Genomic DNA, 27,108 nt, shown 5'->3' on the forward strand with positions numbered 1-27,108 from the left:
GAAACTCCCTTCAATTCTTTGCTGCATCATTATCACTGTCACATGCTGAAACATACCACTTTCTTCAGTAACACATAAAAGATTGAACATTTGCTGCAGGTTCCTTTATAGAATTAGGTATTTGAAATTTCATAGAAGATAAAAGATATCAAGATTATTCTGATTTATGCATCATATGTACCCAATCTAGTATCTAGTCCTTGTTTTTGCTAATCTCAAAAAAGGTCCTAGAAGTATGATAAATTTATAGTTTAGGTTCATTTTGATGCAGTTATTAAATCTGGAAAAAAAAATCTGTTTTTTTCTGCATTTGAACTGATTTTACCAATCAGAGGCAGTCAGGGGGGGACAAAAGTATAAATCCACTTTCTGGCCCATTGATATATCTCCATATAGCTGTTAAATAGCTACATATGTCATTAAGAACATAAGTTATCAATTGAACCTGCTTACACAGTTTGTTGTGACTCCCGTAGCTCTAAAAATAAAACCATAAGAATTAAAAAAAACAAAAAACTAACCCATACTTAAAATATTATATTATAAATAGTTTCAAGGTTTTTAAAAATCACTGTTTATGTAAAGCTATTAATATGTTGTAATATGTGTCTTTTTTTATGGAGGAGATTAGAACAGCACATATAAACTGCTGTGTGGTAATATTCTAATCCCATGTGCTTGTGCACCAGAGAAGGAAAAATGTTGACTGGCTGCCAACTTTAAATCAGCTGCAGGGTGGTATTTTTCTAAACCTATAAACCCCAAAATAAAACATTTAACGTGATGCTTGAAGTAATGTTGTGCTCTACTCTGAGAGAAACCAATGCATGGAAAAATTTTGACTTTTTTTCATTTAGGCAACAGAAATTCTTGAAACCACTGAAGGAGTGAGAGGAATGCCAAATTAGTTATTTATGATCAAACTTTTTTATATTTTTTACCTGAAAACTTGGCACCAGCTGTCTGACCTGTATCTCAACATATATTATATTTATATCTTGAACTATTAGTAAAATGCACTCCTGTACTGCTACAGCATTGGAACTGAATAAATCATATAAACTGTTCTCAGCATCAATCAGATATGAATGTTGTATTTCATTGCATATTTCAATTTGTAAATCAATCCATCAATTTTAATGCTAGAGCACTTTTTCAAACACTCATCTGATTCTGTAGCTTTTCTGTTGATTTTTTTTTTTCTAGACAGGATTCTCTAGAGTTGTTGATGTTTACCTCTTCGTGACCTTTTCTCAAACCAGAACTAACAGATCAATCATGGCAGAAGCCGTATTAGCTTTAAACAAGCTCTTTGTTCAAGTCCACTGTTTATTCACACTAATTAGAACACTTCATTGTCAAGAGAGTTGCCTGGCAGTGTGTGTATATCCGTGTCTGCATGTGAGCGTACTGATAGAGCACGACCACTACAGTGGACCACTAGACTTAGAAAAAAAGAAAAACACAAAGGCCCCTTAATCACTCTCTACGTAAAGAGCTCTATTTTATTCAGTAAATTGTAACCATGTAGTAAAAGATGTGCTCATTCAATAAGGGATTTAAAGAGTATTGCACACAGCGCCCTCTACTGTGTTTGAGCAGTTTGTTTGGATGAACTTGCTCAACAAGGCATAGAAGTATGTAAAATGCATCTTGCACTGTTGTTCCTTTTTATATGCTCATTGTGTACTTTTGTTATTTAAAAAAAATAAAATATTAGTTGCAAACTGATTCAAAGATTAAAACTGAAGCAGGTTTAATTAAACACTGTTAATACAGCAAACTTACTGCAAAGGTGATCTCTGGATGCTTTTTGATAAAGCAAACAGATCTATTTTAACTCATCTTAAACACATTGGAAATCGTCAAAAACCTCTCTCACTGTCATACATTAACATTAAGATACCTCCCGATTTCTAAATATGTTTTGAAAGGTTGTCAGGATTAATCAAACAGTCTAACCACCTAGCCTAACTTTCAAAGACTTTGTTTACTCTAAATTTGGATGGGATCATTAGATAAAAATATTACAATATTGTTGAATTTGTTGAGTTAAATTTAGACAAAGGTTATTCACCCTTCGATAAGCATACATAGGATGTTCATGGATATTCCTGTTTTGAGGAAAAAACTGTCCAGATTATTCTGAGTTACGTTTATTGTAGTTATTTGAGTCACAAACCTCCAAACTGTGAGACTTCACAGAGCTCACTGATGTTACCTTTAAAAACTTAATGACATTAAAACATCAGATGGCTCACCAGAGTGTGAGCTGCTTGCTTCACACAACTTTATTGCACGAAGAGTGTAAGAAAATATATGGTCAAATAGCATGGCAGCTTTTCTGCAATTGTCAAATTTAGCTGAGACATAAGAGGTTTCTCACATTAACAATTAATCTTCTCATAAATCATAATTAATCGTGGAATTTGCAGTCGTCTTCTTGGACGAATCGTCTCCATCATCTACACATTCACCAAGGAACATTGAAAATGTGGATCAAAAAAATCTCAAATTGATATTCAATTTTCAAATTCAGGCTGAATGTTGTGGTTTTTAGAATGAAACACCTCAAAAATCAATTTATTTGTTGCTACAAAACATCAAAATATTGTCCTTTAAAAATTTATTTGCACTCAAAAACAAAACAACAAAAAATGTGTTTTGTAATATTTATTGGAACCCCTTTTTTAAAAATGTTTCTTTATTAGAAAAAAAACTCTCAGCCACTTTCTTGCTGCATACCAATCCAAGTATTATTCATTTACTTTTTTGTTATTGTTGTTGTCTTCCTTAGATACATAATTCTAAATTGGAGAGTACCTTTATATGAATTTACGTATTTAGTACCATTTCACCTAATTCATTTCTTTATTGTAAAACATTTAAGAAAGCCAAAAGAGCTTTTTATTGTTTCATTCAGTATGAAGAAAGTGACTCGTGAAGCAGAGTCACATTGGTTTTACTGGGGAATAAATGTTTCGACATTTCATACTGTGGCAGTGCATTAACACTGTAAGACTAATTCCACACTCTGGAACCAAAGCTGTTGAATACAGGCCTTCTGGGGGAATAAACGGGAATATGTTGCTTTTTTTTTCTTAATGTTTTAAAGCCTATATGCAATTTAGTTTTCTATTTTTAGGTACTGAACCCAAAGGGGGGATTGTTCTAGTAATGTACTCTATGCTAAAGCAGAAGCAGCTTGTTGTAACTTTGTTAAATGAAATGTTTACTTTCTGTTCTGACAGACTGCTTTTTAATAACTGCTCATGCCCTTTGTCCATTTTATCATCTACTTCTTTAGGTGTATTATGGATTGATTGAGACACTTTCAGTGCAATTCTGTTCCTTGTATACAGTCTTTGTTTCAATTTTACCACAAGCGTGTGATGGTCTTACTTAAAATTAAATAACCTATACTGATTTAAAAAAAAAAAAAAAAGAAAAAACAAAGGGGAGTCTTGATGGTGCTGGTGGAGAAACATTTTGGATTGCTCTTATCAAAAAACAAACAAAAAAATAATAAAACAAATTGGGATGTTTGGTATTTTCCTTGTAATTTTAGTGGCCGATTTTTTTGCCCTAGAAACCTTCTGGACAGTCATATTTATTCCAACATTGGGTTTGCTTTTTTTTTTTTTAAACCTATAATGTTCTACAAACAACATTTTCTGTATTTTCTGATATGATTTGTTGATCATTTTTTGCATGTCTTTGTGGTTCCATTGACTAGTGTTCCTGCACCATGTTGTTTTTAGGTCTGGTCTCTTCGTCTTGGCTGTCGGTTTAGCCTTGGCTGAAAACATCACATCACACAGAACAGATACAGTAGAAATAAGATTTTCATCTGTCATGACTTTACTGCAAAGATCACTAACATTATTTTTGATCAAATCCACCTATCACCGAATTCTGTGATATTCCATGTCTTCTTTTGTTTGTTTGGGCCAATTTTGCAATTCAACACATGAAAATAATGTCCTAAAAATAAGGTGTGGACGGGGTCCAGACTAAATTGCTGTCAGTTGGAGTCCAGACATTGGGATTCTCAGGTTTACCAGATGGTGTTCACAACAAGCTCATGCAAATGCATGTGGAGCTTCAAGCTCCTGTAAACAAACTGCAATGGTAGAAATTTCATTTACTCCCCCCCCCAAAAAAAATGTTGTTTGATAACTGATGTAAGATCTCCTGCTTGGGGTGTTTGGCTGCTCTCCTCAGGCTTCAATGAAGGACAGTCCATTTATTCATGTCGGTTCCCAGAGCCCCAGCAGCCCAGCGCCTCAACCCTCTCTCTTAGAACATGGAACAAAGGGCATATTCTGTCACAAGAGAGTGGATGGGAGAAAGGAAGTGGGTGAGGGAGGGTACATTAAATTCCAAGTGTAGAGAATATTTGCACACGATTCTAGTTGAAAAGCCCTTGTCTTTGTCCATTTTGGTATGCGTGTGTGAATGTCTGTCGTGTGTGACACCCCCCCACCCACCCCCGACTCCAGGGGAATACCCAGCAGATATTATTCGACAGTGTTCTTTGTAAAACTTTGTTCCGCACAAAGGGCCCATTCCACGCTCAGCTCTTTAGAAGCTTATACATCAAAAATGTGACTGAGCGAGTAGAGGTGTGCATTGTGATCAATCCGCTGGGGGCTCTTTGTCCTTGGTTTGACTCATGGGAACTAGGTAGTGCCGTGACTCGAGAGTCTCATGTTTCTGGTTTCAGTCATATCGTAGTATTATTTCCTACATTATGAGCAGACAGCATGGATGTGGCGTTCTTGCAGGTTTGGTCTTAGATTTAACTGAGTTATGACCCAAAGAGAAGATTTGCTTTGTAGCAAAGTCCTGACGCTTCACCTGAAACTGTGGCCACTTTCTTCCCTGTGGGCAGATACTCGGTTTATAACTTCTTTGGTTGTACTGATACCACTGCACAGAAACCTTGATGCAGTTTAGCAAATATTGACTTGAAATTGAAAAATGTTAACCCAATAAAAAAGACACATTTATAGAAAAGTCAAATGGATATGCTCTTACCATTGTTTGCAACTTTTCACTTTAATTTGTGCCTCACCTCCCTTATCTGACTGCACATCACTGCTCCGTGGCTAAATCCCCACCTCCAACACCCCTACCATCACCCCCTACTCCCAATACCTCAGCTTAGACAGCCCGCCACCTCTAAGAAGAGTCTTGGTGGTTCCAACTTCTTCTATTTATGAGTGATGGAGGCAAGATCCTTGGGATCTTCAAAACAGCAGAAAGTTTTCTGCATCTTTCCCCTGATTTGTGCCTCAAGACAATCCTATCTCAGAGGTCAACAGGCAATTCATTTCATCTCATGCTTGGTGTTTGCCCTCTACATGAACTGTCAACTGTGAGACCTTATGTAGACTGGTCTGTGGCTTTCTAAATACAGTCCAATCAATTGAATTTACCACAGTTGAGCTTAATTTAAGCTATAGAAACATCCCAAGGATAATCAGTGGAAGTAGCTCAATTTCCAGCTTCATGGCAAAAGCTGCAAATACTCATGTAACCATGATTTCTTGTATTTTGTTTTTTATTTTTCTCAAATTGTCATTAATTTAATAATTTGGAGTGAGCTAGAATATATCCAAAGGTGGAATAAGAAAAGCGCTGTGTAAACTTTTCATACCCACTGTACAGAACATGATGACTAAGTTTTCTGTCCAGCAACCTGAGGTGTCTTGCCACACTGTCATGATTAGATTTAGGTCTGGGCTTTGACTAGGTCATTCTAACATGCAAATATGGTTTGGTTTAAACCATCATAATATTACACTGTCTGTTTAGTGTTGTTGTCCTGCTGGACGGTGAACTTCTTCCCCACTATCAAGCCTTTTGCAGCTTCTAATAGAGATTTTCCTGGACTGAGAGACTCCACTCAGATGTGGAAGGTCCTGTATTTGAAGAAAAAAAAAAACACAGATTGATGGAATTAAAAACTTTCTTTTTATTGGATCTGTGGGAGGACAAAGCAACACTGCATTATTGACTCAACACATTGCAGGAGTTTTTATTTTGGTTTGTGAGTCTTTTTCAAGAAGCTCTTCAGTTTTACTCAAGGTTACCTTTTCACTAGCCTGTGCAATTCTGCTCAAATAAAATCTGGCTTACAGCACAATCTGGGCTTTCTCCTCTTCACTTGTATTGCCTCTGGTGGATTTTCTATCTGAACGATGACCTGTCTGTAGTTTTAGCAGTGGTAGCAGTGGAAGTGAACAAAGCCATTCCGTCGGTGTTGGCCACGCTTCAAAAATACTGAATTAACATTAACAGCCGCCTTGTTCATCCTGGCACTTCTCTCTACGCAGTGGAGGATGGTTGTTTATGGCACAGGCAATTTTCAGGAAACTTCACAGTATCAATCTGGTGCATTACAGGCAAACATTAGCAAGTATGTAAAACTTAAAACCTCAAAACAGTCCAGGCTTCTAGGAACCAATTGCTTTTTAATAGCCGAAAGCCCAGACGCTCTGTACAAAGCAAATAGCGCAAGACAAGGGGTTCAAGCTGGTCTTTTATGAACCAATTCAAAAGTAAGACTATGCATACTGTTTGAAATAGAATGAAACTGCACTACTTTAGAAAAGAGCATTTATACTAACTGTTTGCATTGTTGTGTTAATTTAGTTACTAATGGTTATGTGAAGGAAAGGTGGTTTCCTTCACATATGTATTGCAAGATCTCTGATTGGTTGTGTAGTGCTTTGTGGTTGCTCTGCCTTGCTTCCTGAAAAAGACCCAGTTATCTCTGAAGGCTGCTTTTGCATTTGCAGCATTCTAATTTGTTTTCTCACTCATTCAAGCTGCAGTTTATCTTTGTATGTTGTTACAAGAAACAGCAAGATGTGATTTTCTAGCTTAAATGCTGCATGTCGTCCCTTTAGAGACTTGTCTTTGCATTTCAGATTTTCAGCAAAGAGATTAGCTATATTTCACACTTTTACTTGATCTTCAAAATTCCTTCTAACTTCCCTCAATATCCTGCTGGGATCTGAACTCCACATGGGTCGGTTTTAACTGGATTTCTGTCATTATACTTAACACAAACGGAATTTTAAATTTGTTTTTGACATCCTTTTTTCTTGTAGTTTATACAGAAATGCAAACCATGGCCGTCCAAAATAAAGTGACAGGCCTAAAAAGGAGAGGAAAGGGTCGGGTTCACATCGTGTGATTAAAGGGAGCCTAAGCCAAAATATTTTGTCGTGAGAAAGTCTTTGGTCAGTAACTTAAATTTTAGGTACTGTGTGTGACCAAAGATATCCTGTAATAAATATCAAACAGTTTCAGATATTTTCTTGAAAATAGTGTGCAATTATTGCAACTCCAGTGGCTGTAAGATTTTTGTCCTCATTTGCCCAATGGTGAGTGTTAATGCTGCTTTCTCTTTTTCCTCCTCCTCTGCTATTGAATCTGATTTCACTAAGTATCACATTAATACCCATAGCCTTCTGTCCATTTATTGTTGGACTGATATCTTGATCTGTCTGAGGTGATTTTGCTAGGACAACTTATGCAGTAAAGCATCTTCCACTGCACAGTTAGACATGGCTTACTTGTAAAATTGTTTGAGATCGAACTCAAGCTGACATATTCAAGCTCTGTATGATTTTTAAAGCTTTAATCACAAAAGCACCCAAGATGCCTCTGGATAAACTCTGGAGGAATTGCAGAGATCCCCAAGTTAGGTGGAAGAATCTGAGGGGGAAAAGTAACAAAAATTCCCATTTGCTATTTGCGATGGCCTTGAGACACTGTAAACAAGTAGAAGAAAGTGCTTTGATCAGATAAAAATAAGACCTACCTATATACTAGAAATGACAAGGAGTACACGACAGTAGATGATATATGAAGTCATGCAATAATGCTGTGGGGAAGCTTTCTTCAACAGGGACTGGGAAGGTGGACATAGCGGATTAAAAAATGGAGAGAGCTTAAAACAAGTCAATCCAGAAAAAAAAAAAAAAACATCCTTGGATTTAGGCGAAAGCTCACCTTTCGCTCACCAGAACATACACCCAGAGCTGAAAGGAAACGGTTTCAATCAAAGCGGATCAATATGTTTTAATGGCTCAGTCAGTGTCCAGACCTCAATGTAGTGGAGAATCAGGAGCAAGATTTGAAAATTGATGTTCACAGAATGCATGTATGCTTCACTAAACATTGCTAGCCTTTCATGGGATTAGCCATGTGCAGAAGCACATTTTCTCTGCCAAGTCCATCTTCCAGCAGCTCGATGCTTCACTCTAACCCTTCACAGGACGAGTGCACATACTCATTCCCCGGCACAAGACTAGCCATCTGGAAACCCCCTCTTTGCATTGTGTTGTGGTGTGATTCCCTTTCTCCTTCATTTCTCCTCCTTCCGCCTCACTTGTGTCATTTTTACTCTGAGTAATACACAACAAACACGTCCCTCATGACTCCAAGTGACATTTAGTCATTTTTCTGGAGGTTTAAATAAGATGTTTGAATAGCTGTGACACTGAAGAGGTAGTGGAGGCGATATTCGCAGCAGTCCCTCTACCCCTGCAAACTTGCTCTAAGTTAGGGGAGTTTTCAAGGACGCAAAGCAGCATTCATATTCATGTGTAGTGATCAAATGTAAATGATTACCCAAAGGATTATGGCAGCAGCAGCATTTACTCTGACTCCATTTTTAGGCCAATTTATAGAAAACTTATAGTCCTAGTTGTGGGTGGGGGGGCATGGCTTCAACATCAAAGTCACTGGGTTTTATTGAGTAACTTACAACAAATTCAATAGTTTGCTGTACAGACACAGAAACAAACAATGTATGATTTCATTCTAGCATGGATTCATAAATGCATAGCTTCATGGACCAGCACATAATGATGAAACCTCTCATTGTAGGGTCTTTAATAACAATATGACTGCTGAACAAGAGCTGATGGTGCATTATTTAACAGTTTGTCTTCTTTCAGTGAGCCTGTCTTCATTGCTCCTTCCTCTGTGATGAAACAGTCAATGGGGCGCTCTGCTGGAGCAGCAAATCAATGACAATATGTTTGATCAAAGTCTAGGTCACAAGCCTTAAACAACGCCAGGCAAGATATTAAGTATTTAGACAACGTGGAGGAAAACAGTGGGAGACCCAGATCAGAACAAAAGATGGAGGCTGCAGGAAGAACACAGAGGGAAAGGAAACATAACTCCCACTCCTCTGCTTCTCTTTGTGATGTGAATGAACCGCTCACTCAAACAGTATCCATATTTCCGCTGTTGAATTTTTGCATATTTCTCTCCTTTAGTATTCGCCACACAAGCGTCTTCTTCAGTAAAGGCTTGTTGATCAAAATGTTTAATTCTTCCCTCCTTCCCGGCTCCTTGGCTATTTTTATCAAACTCTTTCATCATAATGAAGATTTTTAGATGATGAAGAGCTAGTTAATTATTTGTTGCAAAACATCTGGTTTATTAAAATAAATTAAGCTCATATGGCCTTGACAAATTAGAACTGTATCAGTAATATAGCAGAACCAAGTCAGGCTTAAAATGCTGCATTCAAATGTTATCAAAAAATATGTTTCTTTTAGAAGTTGTAATCAAAAAGCTAAACTCATCTACAGATTTATTAGAATGTTGATGCATTTCAAATGATTTGTGGCTTACAGGTAATCACATTTTAATTTTCTGAATCTATAACACCAGTTTATTTGTAAAAAAATAAAATAAAATAAAAAATAAACTAATTCTCTTAACCAAAAATTTTATTTTTCTAGTTTTGAATTGTATTATTAAAAACACATTTTGATAATGTTCTAATATTTTTGTAGTAGTTTATCTTAATTTATATTATTTAAGTTTAAAAGAGTATCCTTTCCTAAACAGTTAATCAAAAATGCAAAAAAAAAAAAAAGAATCAAGTATTAAGCCTCCTTTTTTTTTTCTTGTTCTAATATGTTTCATTTAAGTGTACCTGCCTAACACTTCCATACACTAATGCTTTATTCAGGAGGTGATGAATACAAACATGCTCCACAGTCGTGTTGCCCCACTGAGAGTTTTAGCACGGAGCAGTGGCTTGGGAAGCAGCTATTGTTACTGTCAGGTTGTGTGAGTCATTAAACCAGGCAAAATATGCACCTTCTGCAGTGAGGTAAACACCAGGCTATGTTTGTGGATCCTGATTATCCTTCTGTTTATTCCGAGGACCAGACAGCTGCTGATATGTTGCATATATTATCTGTTTGCTGAAGGAAGGAGCTTTTCAAATAGATGATGCTGCGCGTGCCGATGCAGCAACTTGTAGAATTCCTGCAGGCTCTCCATCTGTACATTTGCAATCTGTACGGAGCTGATGCATGGTTTTCACAGCCAAGTTTACATTAACACTTTTTTTTCCCCCCCAATCGACTGTTCAAGGTCAAACTACTATAGAGGATTTTCTCATTAGCAATAAAAAATGTGGATACTGAAAGCTAAACTGGGAATGGTTCTTTACAAATACACCAAAGCTGTCAGTAGACGTCATAAAACATATGTAATAGTTACGATAAGTCTTTCAGGGCTCTCTTCGGCCCCTACAATGACTTTCAGCTCTGAAATATTTTTGGCCATTTGTCAAAAGGGAGACTGCTATGAAAAAGTTACTGTAGTCTCTGCTGCTGTGTAGATAAATTCAGCAATTAAAAAGTTTTTTCAGTTTAAGACTTTTAGCGAACTTTGTAATTTTGGAGTTCCTTAGTTAAAAGGCAAGAAATATCTTCAGAGTGCAGCTATAATGGAGAGACATGGTGGCGTTAAATGTAAGTGCAAGAGGGAAAAAACAGTCATGAAGACCAGAGGCACAACTACTCAGGGTACTGTACAGATGGGGCCAGCCATAAAAGGCTCTAAATCATAGAAAAAGTTGGTTATACTGTAAGCCAGAAGTGAAGTGTCATTTCATTAAATCCAGAAGACCTTTATAAATATAGGTCAGTACAAGTAGGAAACCAAGAATGTTGTTCGTAAATCCTGCTCCCTCATCCTTGTTAAATGTGCAAGTCCTCCAGTTAAGTAGTTGACAGATTAGAAATAAAATGTTGCTACTGCTTTAACACGAGCTGTGTTGTTTAGTTAGACTTGTTACAGCGTCCAAGTTGCTGTTAATGACTGGCTGTCATTTTTCAAACCACATTTCAGTGTCTAACCGTATAAGTCTGTGTCCTGTATCTTAGTTTTTATGTCACTCTGCGTTGTCCTACAAAAGTGGATTTACTCAATATATTGTCTTGGTCCTTTTAAAAGGCAAATATCGTAATGTTTTATACCCAACCCCCTCAAAAAATCTGGAATATATATATAAAAAATGAAACCTAATCAGCCTATATATTGTAGAGCAATTTGAAAAACCACAGAGCATGCTTCCCTGTTCTTGTGACCATAAAGGATCACTTTCCTTACAAAAAAAATAAAAAGTTCGAATGTAAAAATTTTGAATAGGAGCAAAATATTAAAGAAGCAAAAAGTATTAGAAGATATTTGGTGGCTTTAACCTTAACTGTCTCCCTGAAAATACTTACATGTCGTCCAGAAGGTCTATGAGGACAACAATGTCCTCATGACACTTAAGGGGTTAAATGCTACAATCAAAAATACTTCATAGCTTGTGGAGGCTTTTTAACAGGAAGACTTCTTACTACTGACCTCATGCTGGGGAAAAAGTGCTGATGGTTGATGGATGTGTGGAGACTGCATCCTGTTGTGAATTAGGTCATTCTTGGAAACATTACAGGAAGATGTGTGAATTTTTTGTAGATATAAAGTCCAAAGAGAGATTTGTTTAATGCTGATAATTGACATTTATGCAAAACTCGTGTGTGTGTGTGTGTGTGTGTGTGTGTGTGTGTGTGTGTGCGTGCGTGCGTGCGTGCGTGCGTGCGTGCGTGCGTGTGTGTGTGTGTGTGTGTGTGTTCGGCCATATGAAAAATGCAGCGAAACAAAATGGTCAAGTTACATGTTGACTTTATTTTGAGCTGCTATCAGAAACATTGATTCTGTCCATAGATGTACAAAATCTACAGACTGCTGACAAAAGGAAGATGAAACACAAAAGACCCAACAAGGCAGATGACCTGAAGGCAGCGATCAACGTAATCTGAACTGCCACAGGCTGGTCACCTCTTTGCCACAGAGCATTGATGCAGTAATTCATGCAAGACGGGACCCAACCAAGTGCTGAGTGCTAATGTACACACTTTCCAACAGCACGAGATCAGTGCATAAAGCATTATTTTTCTTTTTGATCTAATGTGATATTCTAATTTTCCGATACACTAAATTTGGGGTTTTCTTGACCTGTACGCCATAATTAATAAAACTGAAAATGTTTTACTTTATGTGCAATAATTTATAATCTCTAAAAACTGATAGCTTCATTTTCAGGGAAGATTGGTAGGAAATAATGCACTTTTACACAAAAATGGATTCTTTCTCTTTTTAGATGAACCTGTAAATGACCATTAAGAGACATAATACCTGAGTTATTTTTTTTTCTTTTTATTCTGTGGGTGTCCTCTTGATTAGCTTCCTCTCTGACTCCCACAGGAAGTCTCTGGCGGGCCAATACCACCACGTTTCTCAGCAGCTTTTGAACATTTAGGCGAAAGAGGAACGCGATGGAAAAATGTGGAGGCTGGCGAGAGAGGAAGTCATGCTGTTATGCTGTTCTCATGTTGATGACAGACCTGTTTCCAAGTACAAATTTTCCCTTTACATGGGAAGAACTTCTTTCATAAAGCCTTGTTTTTCTAGCCGCACCTGTTTCTCTTGTGAGAAGCACCTAACTATACTTCAGTAAAAACACATTATGATGATTCACCTAACCTTTTATTGGACAATGAATATATATGTTTTTATAGTCTTGAAGGTCCTTGTAGGTCAGGAATAGAGGCCAAGCACACTGAAAAAGTGAATAACTTATGTGCTTCAAAATTCCGCTTTGATATGATGAGAAACATTGAGGGAAAAGGAACAGCTGTGTTAATCAGCTGCCAACTGGGCAAATGGAAATGTATGGATGGCATCAATCTGCAATGCACCCCATGGGTTAGCTCCTAGTTAAAAAAAATATCATATTGGTTGTGCAAGAGAGTCTTTCCTTATTTTATAATTCCTTTTTACATCTATTTATTGCGGTTTTGAGGTTTGTGTGACGAGCCTAATGGACAAAGGATGTACTTTTTTTTTTAAATGGCCAACTCCTTGTCAACCTAATTACATCTGTTTTCTTTTTTTTTTTTATACATCACTTTAAATCTGTTTCTACACTGAGACTGAGAACAGAGCACCTTCATCAGTGTTGGGTGGGTGGATATGTTGAGAGGTCTAATCATATTTCTTTTGCTGAATATATTAGAGAGTGGAGAAAATGTCACATCAGAAATCACAGGAATAGCACACACAAACAAATCCCTTACAGTTTTAGTTCATTTTGACAATCTGTCATGGGCTACATGAGGTTTACAAAACAGATTCATTAAATATATTGTAAGTCGATCAATAAAAACGTTTGAAGCTATATTTGAGCTCTTGATATCCAGAAAAAAAAAAGCACTAATCAAGCATTTCATCGTTTTGAACCCAACCCGTAGCATTGCCTGTTATTTCGTCACAAGATAAAAACGCAAGATAAGCTGCAGAATAATTACATTTGAGAGGAAAGTGATAGACAACAAAACTGAGAAAAGACTTGTAGCAAGCAGCCATTTTGTCAGTAAGTCACCAGACTTCATTAAGTGCACCTCTTGTTAAATTGTTCTGCTAAATAATGAGCTGTATTGAAAATTAATGAATTCTTTCCAGACTGTTCAATGCAGACAATTCATTATTCAGTCTGCAGAAAAGAAACCTAATGGAGAATAAGTGAACGTAAACGTGGTCACTTTGTTCTTCCAATAATTTTAGCTAATTCTCTTTATGTAAGTACCACAATGAGATAATGAAATGTTTCAGGAAGCCAGCATAAATTTGCATCGGTAGGAAAATGTTAATGACATGCTGTACTTTTGCTTTATCAAGTTAATTTGCAGTTGTGAAAAAAAAAAAACTATATTTGGTGTGAAGAGGAATCGTTTCTCTCTTTTATAGGCAACAACAGATTGTCTATCACCAAATATGCCAAACTCTACCAGAGAAACCTAGATCAATTTGAAGATTTTCCCTGGAAAATGAATGTAAAATATTGTGAACAGTGGAGTCAGAGAGTCAGTAAGAAAGTCCAGAAGTTAGCAGATATGTACTTGTACTGAACCTGCCATGTTACAGTAATTTGTACAACCACATGGGCTCAGTGGCAAGAACACTGTAAGTCATCACTGCTGCTCAGGGGAATGTTAGACTAAAAGGTGCTTCAAGGTACAGACTTGACTTGAATGGAACATATTGCTGTATGAACAGAACAAGATCTCATTCCATGACCTGTCTTCTCACCCAAATTTGCTTAATACTATATTCATTTAGCATTTATTCTAGATTTCTTCCAATAAGTTAAGCATGATTTTGTAGGTAAGTTCAGTTGTAAATAACTACTAAATGGGAAAAGTATATTGTGCAATAATTATGTTAATCTGTGACTTAAATTGAACCGAACTGAAATATCTGTCAAAACTATAGAGGCTGTAAAGATTGCAACATGCAGTACTATAATGTATTGCACTGAGCAGCTTTTTCTATATAAACATAGCCATTACAAATAATATTTATTGACCCAACCTCTACAAACTTGTCACACCGAGCAACCATATGTGTCTCAGTGTGAATGTGTGTACGCGTGTTTGAGAGAGAGTGTGTGTGCCCATTCGGCATGTGTATCTGTCACACTCTGTTGGTAGTTACTGCTCCCATCCACAGCCTACTGTGAAATTACCATTTGTTTTGGACTCAAACATGGGCTTTCATGCTAATCTGACTTGTTTCTTTTTTTCACTGCCTCCCCCAGCTCCTCCTCTTCCTGCTCATTCAGTCTTTCATCTGATATTTTCCTCGCCTGATGCTTTATTCCTTTTTTCTCTCTCATTTGTCACTATTCCTCCCTCATCTCTGTTGACATATCTTGGTCTTTTGCATTTTTTCACTCTGTCTCCCTTTGCAGGCCATCAGTGCCCACGGTGGTCCTGCTCAGTGCTAACTAGGCTGCATCCAAGACCACAGGTACACCTCCTCCTCCTCCTCCTCTTCCCTCTCCTCCTCAACCCATCCTCCACATCTTGCTCTATTTTTAACTCCACTCTCAAAGATCTTTCCCCTTGATTTTCAATCTCCAACCCGAACCCTCATCTGTCGCCAGCCTTAGTATCACTCCAGCCAGCTATCTGAAGAGTGTAGGCCAACACCTGTTTAGTAATTTATACACATTCATTTTTTTATTCCTTTGTTGTCAGAAAAATGATGCCTGAATTTCACTTTGACCTACTGAAAGCAAGCATTTGCAGCTTACATTTCTTCATAAAAAATCTCGGTACGATCTTCAGTGTATGACAGCTTCCTCTTTTTCCTTATTATTAATGAAATGTTTGAAATAAGTTTGAGGATTACCCATTCTTGGGAAATCTCTGACCTGATCCGAGTCAATTTGTTTTTCGCTGGAGATGCTCCCATGCCAGATATGAACTGATGTCCTGTGGCAGATATTTATGAATATACATCAAAAAGTCAGGTGTGAAGTGATCAAAACTACAAATGTATGAGATGGCAAAGTATCAAAATGACCAGCAACAGACAGCCAGTGCTTCTGTAAAGATAGTTTCCTTTTCAGTAGCATCTCGTTTTTGTCCTTCCTCTGTTAGTCTAGCTGTTAATCTTCTCCCAATTGTAACATTTTCCTCACCAAAGGTTGTGGCTGTTAAAGAGACCTGGTAATGTTTCACCATGGTGTGTTTACTGATTGAAAAAAGATCCCACCTTTGAGTTTCTGACAGCTGACAAAGCCAGAACCTAAAAAAAAATAATAATCATCATTTGATTCCAGTTCACAGTCAACCGTTTGGTGCTTCTCTTGTATTGTGTTGAGTCAAGGTAAAAGAGTGTGACAGTGAGGGAGAAGAATATATCAGTGCTGCAATCAGGAATCAAACCCCTGACAGTATCTGGACAAACACCACAAAAACCTGTTTAAAGCCACGTCGACTTAAACCCCTGATTACATCTGACAGTGTGTCTTCAGGGGATTTGTTCATTCATGTCTTAAATGGTTTGCCTTGTAAGGCTGCCACCGTGTCTTGTAGCCTGGCAGCCATGTGAAGCCCCCCGTCCCCCTGCAGAGTTGAAACATAATGCACTTGTTGGTCTGTGTGGCTGAAGTCCAGGTCTTTGTCAGCTTCCTTCCTCAGCCTTGCGATCATTTGCCATCTCAGTGCATAATCTCATGGGGAATCGTAGCGCCATAAAACCTTCACAGCTGGATGTTTGCTATAATCTCTGATTTGTATTGTTCGTGGGAGGAAAGCATGTTGACATCTCAGAGTAGGTTTTCCAATGAAATTGTTGGAAAAAGCACTAAATTGTCGGTAGATAGCAAGACTTTCCAACAAGAGTTTTGCTGTCTTATTTCTGAATGTGCTTTGATAACCAAATAATCAACCAGTTTCCTTTGGGTCGTCCTTTTGTGGTTTACCCTCCTTGTGACCATCTTATAGGTGTCTGTCAACTGAGCAGAAAACTAGTTTACTCTCCCAACATGAAAGGACATTTAGCTCATGAAACTTCTGCAAATATTTTGAGTTAATTAGCTGATTAGGACATGACAGTATAATCATCTAAATTATGATAAATATTCTCTGTGAATAAGGAATCTGTATTTAACTTTCTGAAATAAATGACAAAAAAATAACATATATATTTTTTTACAATATTCTTATTTTTTTAGATGTACTGGCAAGATAATTACTGGAACAGTTAAACAAATTAGATTAAATCTCATTTAATCATCTTTAAATGACTAACTGGTAGATTTTAGAAAACTTTTAGACAAAAATTTTAGAAGAAAATGGAAATGTTTTAGAAATACAGAAGTCTGCTGATGTGTTTTCAAATAACTTTTTTTTAAAATTAGTCAAATAAATGTTATGCAGCTTTGAGTGGTAAAAATAAATCTATATCATATGTACATCATGATATCAAAGACACATATTTTGTCATACAAATGATCCTTTAAGTGGACATAATTTCTACAAATGCAAAACATGAATGGAATACACTGAAATGTAAAAATCTGTTATTTAAGTGCCTGTTTCCAAGTTCAATGGTTAATTGTGCTTTTAATATTAACCCCCGTTATCATGATTATTGTTATTTTTTTCATAAAATAGCTCTAGTTGGAATCAGCTGATCCCAGACTCGGCATTTAGTAATCAGTGCTCATCTCTGAGCACTCATTTTCTACAGATGGCTTCTGTAGAAAACGTTTCAGTTGGAAAACCCGCTCGCTGCACAGACAAGTTCCCATTTTCTCCCATTTGATGTAGACAGTGGAAAATGCGAGCTGTGCCTAAAGTAAACAGCATTTTGTCAGCTTTAAACGGTCTGACTCCGTAATAATCCTCGTCTGAGTTCCCAGACGTGGCATTTAGGGCTAAGGACAGATCTGCCTGGCAGCGTTGCTGCCTGAATGCCCCGTGCAGGACCAGGTAGACAGCTCTGGGACAATCCATTTATCAAGCTAACAGTCCTTCACGGCTATAGACAGCAGCTGTCAATGGGGTACTTTTGAGTTATTATGTTCTTTACGAGAGAAAACGTGTCAATTTTTTTTTTAAAAGGGGTGGCGGAGAAATTTTAAAAGCCTTGAATTCCCAAATGCATACTCACAATGCCTGTCTTATTGTCTATTACGCACGACTCGAGTCACTTTAATAGACTCCTTCACCTCTAATATTTTACCCTTCACAAAAGCTTTAATCTGCAGCAGATGTAAGAGGTCAACCGCTGCCATGCTGAGATAACAAATGTAATATCGGGGTTTAAAAAACAAAATCAAGATTCTGAATGAACAGAAATTGCTATAATGAGGTCCTATACTTTGTCACAGTGCAGAGAGGAATACTGTTGATTATGGGTGGTACTGCGCACAATGTGTGACTAAATGTCTTTCAGAAAAGTGTAAGTGGGTTTGGAATGTTGAGAACTTTGTCAATCAGCAGCAACACTTAACATAACAAGACACTTCATTAAATAAGGTCATTAGTTTCTATACAGACACTGAAGGCCAGCGCATTGTTTTTACTTCAACTTTTTACTATTTAAGTCTCTCATCAAAAGGTGGATCATAGTCTGGGCTTTTCTCTTCCTTTGCTTTGGTCATGCCCTCTTCTGTGTACTCTGTATTTAAACATTTATCCTCTGTCATGATACCATGAAGAACGCACAAACCTCGTTGGTTTAGTGGTAGAAAAACCTGTTTCCTTGTGTCATACTGGCAAAAACTGCGTCATATTCTACCCACCTAAAGTCACACAGCATCTGAAAAGGGATGCCGCGCTGTAACTCACATTTTTTCTGAGTTTTGATTTGTCAACCTTGTTAAAATTTGATTTGTTAAAATTCATACTACCACGGTTTCCTTGTGTAGCAAAAGTACTTTATACTTCAACTATGTTTTAGAGAAAGTAGAAACTTACCTATATAGACATAGCAATATATATATATATATATATATATATATATATATATATATATATATATATATATATATATATGTGCAAGGAGGCCCCTGAGACAGTCCAGCACATAATAGCAGGGTGCAAGATGCTGGCAGGGAAAGCGTACATGGAACGACATAACCAAGTGGCGGGCATAGTGTACAGGAACATCTGTGCAGAATATGGACTGGAAGCCCCAAGATCAAAGTGGGGAACACCCCCAAAAGTGGTGGAGAATGACCGAGCTAAGATCCTGTGGGACTTCCAGATCCAGACAGACAAGATGGTAATGGCGAACCAACCGGACATTGTGGTGGTGGATAAAGAACAGAGGAAAGCCGTTGTGGTGGATGTAGCAATACCAAGTGATTACAACATCAGGAAAAAGGAGCATGAGAAATTGGAGAAATACCAGGGCCTCAGAGAGGAACTGGAAAAGACCTGGAAGGTGAAGACCACAGTGGTGCCTGTGGTCATCGGGGCCCTCGGGGCAGTCACCCCCAAACTGGAGCAGTGGCTCAAACAGATCCCAGGAACAACATCAGACATCTCAGTCCAGAAATGTGCAGTTCTAGGCACAGCCAAGATACTGCGCAGAACCCTCAAGCTCCCAGGCCTCTGGTAGAGGACCCGAGCTCAGAGGATGAAACAGACCACCCGCGGAGGGTGAGAAGGGAATTTTTTTTTATATATATATATATATATATATATATATATATATATATATATATATATATATATATATAGCTTGTTTTTATACATGTTTCCTCACATACAACATTCACACTGATGAGTGTTGTTGCTTATTCTACCTGATGGCTCACTGATGCTGTATGGATTGTACTTTTATTAAACTGATAATTAATCAGCCGATTTCTCAACACGTTTTTTTTTTTTTTTTTTCTGCCTTGGAGAAGACTTTCCAAAAGTCCTCATTCTACTTTGAGACACGCGTCCTTTTGTCATTCTGCTCCACTTTTTGCTTGTCTTCCTCTTTTTCCTCTGATGTCTCTTATTTATCATTGTTTACGTCTCCCTTTCAGGGCTCAGTGAAAGTATAAATAGGTTATTAATACTGAAGAAACTTTTTTTCCCCCTCCTTACGCTTTCTCGCTCTTTGCATTTTTATTTCCTTTCTCTACTTTTATTTTGTCCAATCTCTGGTGAAATGCCTCCTGACAGCAGATCTACCCTGCAGCCTTTGTTGGCCAGGTGCAGCACTATAAATGAAAGGTTTGCTGCCAGATCTGTGTTTCAAAGATGCCTTCTGCTGCATCTCGGCTCTCCTTGGACAGCCTCTAGCCCACGTCAGGCAGATAGAATGAAAACAGGGCAGGAGAAGGAGAAGGAAGGGGGAAAGACAAAGATTGGAGTAAAGGCTGCAAGACACAAACAGCAATAGACAATGGAGTCTTGCCCCTTCTTCAAATGTAAAGTTGTATCTTGCCTCAGAACAGCATCTCATCAAAGAGGCTTGACATCCAGGTGAGCGCAGCTGAGGGAGACGCCGTGCCTCTTCATTCACTCTGCCTCCAGTTTGAAGCTCCTCTTACTCAGTCTGACGGCCGCTGAGGGACATGAAGGAGGTTTTGGACATGTTCTTGGCGTGGGTATATCATCAGATGTCTTGGACTCAGGCAAAGGATTGAGTTCAGGTAAAGAACATTGTATGCCCTGAAAAAAAAAAAATCCATCAAACTTTCTCCCTTAAGGCTCCACTTTTAGTGTCCAGTCATGTCAGGATGAATGTGCTCGTGTGGTTTCAAGCTTGAAATTGTTTGTAAGTAAGCTTTCTTTTAAAAATTCCTTCTTTCACCTGGAACATAACCCCGTATCAAGCTGACATGGATTGATTCTCAAGTTACTAGAAATGGAAGTAGAACAAAGGCCACAATTCATTGCAAAACGGGCATTAACGTGATCACCCTGTTACAGCTCATGTTAGCCCTAAATTAACGTCGTCACTCATTCTATGATTGCTTATAACTTTAATGTCCTCTGTTACTAATATTTGTAAACCTATACGTCCTTGTAAATTTTGAGGATCATACTCAGAAACAAGTGAAGTTTTTTTATTGCTTTTGAGGGCTTCAGTTTTTTTTATAGGATAACTGAACATAATTAAGACTGAAAGAAGCAAAACAAATCACAGATCATTGTGCAATTGTGAAGTACTTATATGACGACAAGAACTTGCATTCACCATAGAAAAGTCTTAACCCAGATATGTTTCATCCCATAATCATCGTATCTTTACCCACATAGACAGCCCAGAAGCATTACTGTTGTCTTTGGGGGGTAGGAAGCAGGGAACAGCTTGGATGCCATAATAGTTCAACAACAATATGATGGAAGACAGAAAACATTAATATTTAATGGTTTTTTTTATATCTATTTTTAGGTTTTTACTGAGAGAAAAAAAAACATGTCCCTTTAGGCTCCAGATGCAGCAAATTAGAAAGAAAAACTTGAAAATGCAAAGGATGCCATTTCCAGGAATAAAAAAAAATTAAGCTAGAGATGCGTGTCTACATCTCTTTTCCAGTTTTTGCAAGATGTTCATATGATGTAACAATCTTAGGTGATTCTGATTTCCCTTTAAGAACTATTATGAATGGAGAAGAATATACACTGCTCAAAAAAATAAAGGGAACACTTAAACAACACAATATTACTCCAAGTAAATCAAACTTCTGTGAAATCAAACTGTCCACTTAGGAAGCAACACTGATTGACAACTGGGACCCTCGTCGGGTCAATCAGTGTTGCTTCCTAAGTGGACAGTTTGATTTCACAGAAGTTTGATTTACTTGGAGTTATATTGTGTTGTTTAAGTGTTCCCTTTATTTTTTTGAGCAGTATATATGCATATATCTGGCCAGCAGCTGTCAGTAGTTATTTATAAAAGGATCAGAGGTGTACCTTGTTTGTGACACAGCAGCCCCTGACTGATAAGATGCTTATACTTTAAAACAAAGTTACACAGTTGGCATGGAAGTGTGTGTGTGTTCCCTAGGGAATGTAAATCCTAAAGTCAAGTCTGAGATTTCCAAATGGTTTCCAACATTTCAGATTTAAATATGTTCCATTGATATCCAGCAAGGTTTGGTTTAAAATGGCGATTCTCAACGTCGGCGGTACCGCCCCCCAGGGGGTGTTCAGAGGACGCCAGGGGGCGCTGGCGGACATTTTTACAAAAGGGGGGCGCTGGTATGTCTATGGGGGGCGTTTGGTCGAAGGTAAACTTTACACCTTAAATGCACAACAATACCAGTTTAGACTTGGAGCAACTTGGTAAAACTGTATTGTGTAACATTAAATCATGCTTGGCTGAAACTGTATCGATGGCAGCTCTTCTTCTATTCAGTGTTTGTTAGCTTCTTGGCGCAGCTCCGTTCTCCTGCTACTGGTAGCTAAAATCACGATGCCCTCACTGGGTATCCCTCTGAAAAATGAACCCGTATAAATAAAGAAATCCCTACCGCTCTCTATCGTGGTGATACCACGATACCACGATAGAGAGCGTTCATTTTAAACGCTCTCATTTTAAAGCGTTAACACCGGTGCTGTAAGTGGTCCGGTATGAAACGGGGGTGATAGAAAAGACGGCTTAAAAAAAAAAGACGCGCACATTGCGCAAAACTCTGAAACAGGAGAAGTGGGACATAAAACGGAGCGACGAACTAGATGTGAATTATGGCATAAAAACAGAGAATCCGACGCTGAACAGTGAAAAATCAACACATGATGTGAAACACATGACGATCAGGCGGCGCAGCAGGTGATGAGTGAAGATTATTTGTCTTATATTACTCGTCTTATATTGGATAAATGATTAAATAAATATAGCAACAGGGAAGAAACTAAAGTGGACATAGCAATAAACCAAGAGAGGATAATATTAATCAAAGGAAACTAAATGGAAATGAATGAAGAACAAAATGCAAGAATAAACTAAGAAACTAAAGTAAATACAGAGGAATAAACTGGTATGGCAAGACCTTTCGAGCAATACTTAATACAGAGGACTGTATAGCAAGAATAAACAGACACTATTTCCAGATAAAAGGTAAAATAATATTGTTGAAATGTCATGGGTTTGTTGAGACCATATCTAATACTGAGAATAAATATATCTTACAGACCATAACAGTGAAGAACTGATCACTTATTTATGTTTTTAATTAGATTTGATATATTTATTTCTTCAATATTATTTTTCATGTCAGTGTTAATGTCATGAGGCTGATGACTCCATGACACTTTCAATTTGACTCATTAGGATTTGATTAAGAACCAGATTTGTTCTTTGTAATTTCTGTCCAGTAAAACTATTAATCTATAAATCAATAGACAGGTCTATATAAAGATATAATCCATGTTTCTGTCTCATATTTGTATGGCATTAAAAGGATCTGGAACTTTTGTTTTTCCACTGAAAGCTCTGGTTTGCACAATAAATGCCATGTGGGTGAAGTTTTATGGATGATACTCTGATGTCCCATTCTCCTGAAGGCAGCACAGAGCTGCACCACCAGAAACCGACAGAAACACTGAAGAGAAGAAGAGATATGATTAATGTAGTTACAGTTCTACCCATGTTTTAATGTTGCAGAGCTCAGTCGTTTTGCAAATAGTTCAAAGTTTAAACTGGCATTGCTGAACATCTTTTATCTGGTCATTTTGTGCAAGATTTAACAACTGGAAAATGGCACAAAATAAGAATATTTTATCCACTTTGATTGGCTGCTGTTAGGCCTACCAATTTTAACTTGAATGTTCATTGCATTTTTCGTAGACGCCTGTGAAAATAATTTCTATTCCCATGACTTTTTTGTTCTCTGGGAAATTATTTTTGATGATAAATAGGTCAGTGCAAAGTAGCTTGCAAAATCTTTGGTGGGGGGCGGTGAGGGACCTGGATAAAGGCTAGGGGGGCTCTGGCCCAAAAAACGTTGAGAAACACTGGTATAAAACCTGAATTGGCAACAGAAAAGCAACTTTGTGACTCTCCTCACTATCTGCTGTAATTATTGTTTTTGACATCTTGATGTGTTTAGAAATATGTTTTCTTTTGAAGCAGTCTTTTAACTCAACTTAATTATTTAAAGACCTCCTATATATAGAAAACAATTTACTTTGAGTCTCTTTTTTTAATTGTACATTTACTGATTAGACAAATATTGGACTTTGACATTTGCGATGAATTCTGGCTGATCAGCCGTATCAAATCGCCAGTCAATTTCTCAATGCATCTCTATTAAAAACCTCTCATGAAAGATAAATAAAGCATGCGTGTCACATTTGTTTATTTTTTTGAGCATACAAGAAGACATCAACACAAAATTCTAGAAAATAAATGTTACTAAAAATTATCTCTATTTACGACTTAATGAACCTGACAACTTTATCATCTTTTGTTGGTCCTTCTGCGGCTGCAGTCGATATGCTTTATGTTTGTTCAATGAAGCATTCTGTCTCCATCTGTTTATTGGTTGTTTTTGGGATAAGCTCTGACTCTGACCTTTTCATAATCGACAGAAAGCACAAATCTTTCATTTGAAAATGAAATAATCTTAACCACTCTGGAAACATATCATGTCAGTACTTTCATGTCTTTTCATTTTGAGGCTGCAGATTCTCAGTTGGTTTAAAATCTCCTCAAAAACTGAGATATCAGCATCTTTTTCCACATAGACTCAAATCCTTGAACAACTTTATTCCAAAAAAATGTGCACTTGTTTAAAATTATTTGCTGCCCTGAAACATCCATACACGAAGGTAATCTCAGCAGAGATTACAGGGAAGATGGGAAGGTTCTGCATTATACCCACATAAACTTTATTGGAAGACAAGCGGAATAATGCACTGTAGGTCTGAGCTAAGAGATTTAACTCCTAGATGCTGCAGCCGCAGAATATAGAGAGGGCGGGCAGTAAAACAACTGACAGTTGGTCATTACGAGAGACGCAGGTGGGCCAAAAATCAATCATGCCAAGACTGGCCTGGACTGTGACAGATGCCTGACATCTGCCTGATGAAGAGCTCTGCTGTTGCTCTGACTGAGCAGAGGGGGGGACGGGACACGCGATGTGGAAGCAGAGAGGGGGACTTGAGATGAGGTGACGACAAACTGCGAAGACAAGAAACCAGAATCAAAAGGACAGAACAGAAAAGGATAAGATGGGTTGGGCAATGAAGGATTTTTTTGGGGGGGAATAAAAGTCAGAAATTCAAAGCGTAATGAAAAGAAGTTGAGCAGTCCAGAGGAAAAATATTTAAGATATATATATTTTTTTCCATTACCTGGATTGTGGCTTTTATTTCCTGTGGCTACTGTTATTGTAACAGCATGTTAACAGTCCTCTATTAGAGGCAGCCACAGGCAGTGTTATGACTACACCTTTAGTACCTATTTCATGCTGTCTGGTCTAACAGCAGCGGGAAATATGTCAAGTGTGAAATGGCACTGCACTACCTGTAAAACTTGGTTTAATTTGGCTGTCAGCTTCTTGCTTATTAAAAAGAAACATCATTCTGTCAGAACTAAAACGTATCTGTCTACCAGCTGCTGCGTTAACAGAAAACAACTTGCATCTTCTGCAACTCTGCCGCCGTCTTCAAGAGAGAGAAAAGAAAGAGAGGCAAAGCTATCAGTTCAAGCCGGCGATCATTAGCCCAGTTCACGCTTCCCCTCTCTTTTGCAGTGTGCAAAGTATGTGTACCACAGGTATAAACAAACTGCTGCCTGAGGGAGGTGCAATTTTTCTGAGATGTATTTTTCTTGTGTTTTTCAGCATCTAATGAGGAGTATACGTGGTTTAATTTCTCTTATAAATGGAAGTCAGAAAAATGTAACCAGTTCTCTTTACTTTGAAACTCCCAAATAATCTGGTGTAAATGATCAGGAAGTCACATACTCATAATGAGTATCTACTCAACAGAAGAGTGCGTGGTAAACATCTGTAGCAAGGTGCTACGGTCAAATGAGGCCAATATGGAATTTCCACCCATCATAGCACACACCATTTCCACTGTGAAACATGGTGATGGCAGCATCATGCTGTGGGAATGTTGAGGAAATCTAGGGGAAGTTGATGGGAACATGGATGAAGCTAAATAACAGGCAGTCCTGGAAGAAAATTTGTCAGAAGCTGGTTCTCCTTCCAGCAGTCAAAACTCAGTCAAAAATGTTGTGGTTCACAGGAGCTCTCCATTCAAACCAGTAGAGCCTAAGCCACTTTGCACAGGAGAACTTGGGGAAAAAAATAAAAATAAAATAAATCCTTGTTTCAGGATGTATAAAGGCCAAACAAGGATTCACTATACGTTAAAAGGAGCACATAAAGAGCATTGACACGTCACACTCTTCATATTCTCATTCGGAAAAAAAGAAAAGCGTGACTCATATTGATTCGACATTACAATTATGCTTCTACCACATGTAATCCAGATAAATACATTCAAATTTGTCTTTCCTGTAGCTATCATCAATCTGTGTAACACGAATCCTTATAAAGAGAGTTATAGCTCACAACAGCAAGCCATTTAGCTTTGCTTTTGCCAAGCCATGGTCTCACTTACAACTCCCACACTTTTATTGCCCTCGAGTCCAGCTGACCTGAACACAATTTTATTAATATCTGCACACATGGATCTATTGAGCGCTTTCAGCAATATGTTGCTTGACATGGTCTTGCAGAAGTACCATAAAACGAAGCCAAGCCAACCTCAAACTAAAAGCTCAGTTTCTTGTCATGATTTTCATCCAGTGAACGTGGAACCTGGTTCACATAAGCAGAACACAGTTGAAGGGTTAAGAAAAAAACCTTTTACTCCTAAACCAGGAAATGTGAGACTGAAAAAATGAGAGATGCGTTCAGCCAATGGAGATTAATGAGCTTGTTTTCATATCCTTTTATTGGCATCACTTTTCTTGTAGATTTTGCAGCCTATTGAACTTCCAATCTAACGAATGACATAATTACATGCATACATTTCAATACCTTCTGTTTATGATTATGAATATTAAGCTGTAATCTAGAGATGGCATTACCTTCTGCAGGTAATGACATCTCTACAGCAGGCTTAAGCTTCTGCTTATTTTAACTTATTGCGCCCTCAGTGCATTACGGTGCCTTTGCTCACATAAACGAACTGCTCAGACAACGTGTATTATACACTGAATTTCCTTGCACATTGTTTCTCAATTGCTACTTATTTCCTCTAAATTTGACTATCATCTACCTCTGGCGTCCTATATTTCCTTTCCCTCCCTCTTACCTCCATCTCGTCCTCTGCCTCTCTTCTTTCATCTCCTGCTTTAATCGGGCATCTGATCACAAGCCCAGGAGGATGGAGGGGGGATAATGAGATTAGCCTGTACATGTTTACACATTCTCATTTACATTGAGCTCTCACTGTCTTTCTCTGT

At 37.8% G+C, this 27,108-nt stretch overlaps 1 protein-coding gene across 3 annotated transcripts in view; it reads left to right on the top strand.

Moving 5' to 3' along the window:
• Nucleotides 1-27,108, top strand: part of mid2 (midline 2) — a 157,264-nt gene that overhangs the window by 20,735 nt on the left and 109,421 nt on the right. Inside the window, exon 2 of one of the 3 annotated variants that reach the window (XM_008420369.3) lies at nucleotides 14,978-15,189. The exons of 1 other annotated variant lie outside the window; for it this stretch is intronic. The gene's annotated coding sequence lies outside the window, so the exon portion shown is untranslated. The remainder of the gene's footprint in view (nucleotides 1-14,977; nucleotides 15,190-27,108) is intronic. One more of the 3 variants, XM_008420372.3, reaches the window with a different exon arrangement.

Source organism: Poecilia reticulata, chromosome 10 (genome assembly GCF_904066995.2).
Source record: "Poecilia reticulata chromosome 10, P_reticulata-male-v2, whole genome shotgun sequence".
In the NCBI taxonomy this organism is placed as follows: domain Eukaryota; kingdom Metazoa; phylum Chordata; class Actinopteri; order Cyprinodontiformes; family Poeciliidae; genus Poecilia; species Poecilia reticulata.